The following is a 2,388-nucleotide window of genomic DNA, read 5'->3' on the forward strand; positions in this document are numbered from 1 at the left end:
CTTGTCCTCCCTACTTATCTCAATGTCCAGAGATCTGCACATGGGCATTGAGCATTGATGATGTCATAGGCATTGTGACATCATCAGTGATGTCATAAATCCGCAGAGGCTTTAAAGTAGGACTGTCTCACAGATGTCATAGATCCTTCCCTGCTGAGGTTATAAATTGGACGACTCATGCTCATAGCCTGGATTTAATTTAATGGAGATATAATTATGTTACAGAGGAAAAGGATACCACTGTTATGGATTTGTATGCAAGCTACGCTCGTCGTGGCGTGTTGTTTCACTGATATGGAAACGAGGACTAGCACATCGACACAGCCGAACGGAAATGGATTCAAAATCGAGGGAAGGGCAATAGTTCCGGGGGTGAAAACACAAGACTGGGTTTCCACAGCCCGGGTCTTGGTGGATGGCGAAGAACATGTTGGCTTTTTGAGAACTGACGGCAGTTTTGCCGTGAATGACATCCCTTCAGGATCCTACGTTGTGGAAATAGTTACCCCTGCATATAGATTTGAACCACTACGTGTTGATATTACATCCAAAGGGAAAATGAGGGCGCGTCTTGTGAACTACATCAAGACCTCAGAAGGGATCCACCAACCATATCCTCTGCAGATGACGTCCTCTGGCCCACACAGCTACTTCATGAAGAGGGAGACCTGGGGCTGGAGAGAATTCCTCATGAATCCCATGGTTCTGATGATGGTTCTGCCCCTGCTGGTCACCGTCCTGCTGCGCAAGGTGGTCAACAGCGATGACCCTGAGATGAGAAAGGAGATGGAGGAGTCCATGAACATGCTGAACTCCAACCCCGAGCTGCCCGACGTCTCCGACTTCCTCAGCAAGCTCTTCTCCGGTGGCTCCAAGGCCTCCAGCAAGCCAGGGGGCAGCAGGAAAGGCAGCAGGCCAGCCATCAAGAGGAGGTAGTACCATACCAGCAAGCCAGGGGGCAGCAGCAAAGGCAGCAGGCCAGCCGTCAAGAGGAGGTAGTACCATACCAGCAAGCCAGGGGGCAGCAGCAAAGGCAGCAGGCTGCCAGTCAAGAGGTAATAGTACCGAGAAGCATGCCATGCCCATGCAAGCAAGCTTAAGTGTTTCCTTTTTTCTGCGTTGGTTCTGTTTATTACGTTTTTAAGAGGATCTGTGAGTCTTTCTTCCCCCAATTCATCTGGATGGCTAATGAAGGAATGGGATGACTGAGCAAAACTAAAATAAATAAATCATTCTGCACTGATTAATCTCCTTAAAGCCCTGCTCCATTCAGTTTTTCTACCTGTATAATGGTTGGTGTTCTATTTTATATAATGGTTGATGTTCTATTTCAAGTGAATGTTTCTGTCACTCAGTGGCGTTTTGAGCCCAGCGAAGGTGGTTACAGCAGCAGGCAGCGGGCTTAGTTAACGTAGCTAACAGCTAGCAAGCTAGTTAACATGCTAGCTTGTCCTCACTCAGAATCAAATTGACATGACATATACTACACAACAATCACTGTGAGTGATACTCAAAAAAGCAGGGGTAGAGGCAGAGAGGTACATGGTCACATTGCGGGCAGACAAATTTGGTCTCTCTTCGGTGTCCCTTGGCTGCGCAGTGTGCACATTTCCGATATGCCTTGCTCTTGGTGGGCGGGACATTCACCGGCTGTGGCACATGTCCCGCAAAGTCCACATTCTGCCTCACTGAAGCTGACCGTTTGCATGTGTGTCTTGGCGTCTTTCCTGGAGGAAGAGGAGGTGGCTCGTCTGCCGGAGGAGGAGGGGGGGGGGCAAGCAGATGTCGCCTCCGTCCACGATTTCACCACAGACAGGGTGAAGTCTTTGAGCGCTTTGCAGCTGGACGTAGGATTGCATTTCCTGTATACAGTAAACGCGTCGCTTATTGCAATCTGCATGAGGTAGACCACAAACTTAGAGCTCCATTTGGAAGTCTTCCTCACAAATGGATAGTAGGAGATCTTCTGGTCAAGTCGATCTACACCACTCATGTATTGGTTGTACTCTACAACACATGCTGGCTTGCTCTGCAGGACCCGTTCACTTTGCCCTTTCTCTTTGACCGCCACAGTCTTCATCACATCCTGGTGGAAGGTGGGGATCATCCTGACGATCCGCTTGTCCCGCCATGCCAGGAACATCACTCCATCATCATGACGAGCGAGTCGTTCACCTACTCGCAGATCCGACATGGTCACCTGCCGGATGGACGCAGGTTCGCCCCTCTTCACGCGGAGTGTCCCAGCTGAGTGCATCTGGAGGCTGAGGAGACGTCGGCTCACGGTCCCGCTGTTGTAAAAATTATCCATCCACAGACGGTAGCCATAACCCTCAAGGCCGGCAATGAGGAACTGCACGGTGTCCAGTAGTGTGCTGTGAATTCCAC

At 50.0% G+C, this 2,388-nt stretch overlaps 1 pseudogene across 1 annotated transcript; it reads left to right on the forward strand.

The window, feature by feature from the left end:
• Positions 1–216: 216 nt before the first annotated feature.
• Positions 217–936, forward strand: LOC310795819 (endoplasmic reticulum membrane protein complex subunit 7 pseudogene; annotated as a pseudogene). Its single transcript has one exon. The product of its transcript is annotated as an endoplasmic reticulum membrane protein complex subunit 7 pseudogene (transcript).
• Positions 937–2,388: the final 1,452 nt, after the last annotated feature.

Source organism: Poromitra crassiceps, assembly GCF_964638095.1.
Source record: "Poromitra crassiceps genome assembly, chromosome: 21".
Classification (NCBI taxonomy): Eukaryota; Metazoa; Chordata; class Actinopteri; order Beryciformes; family Melamphaidae; genus Poromitra; species Poromitra crassiceps.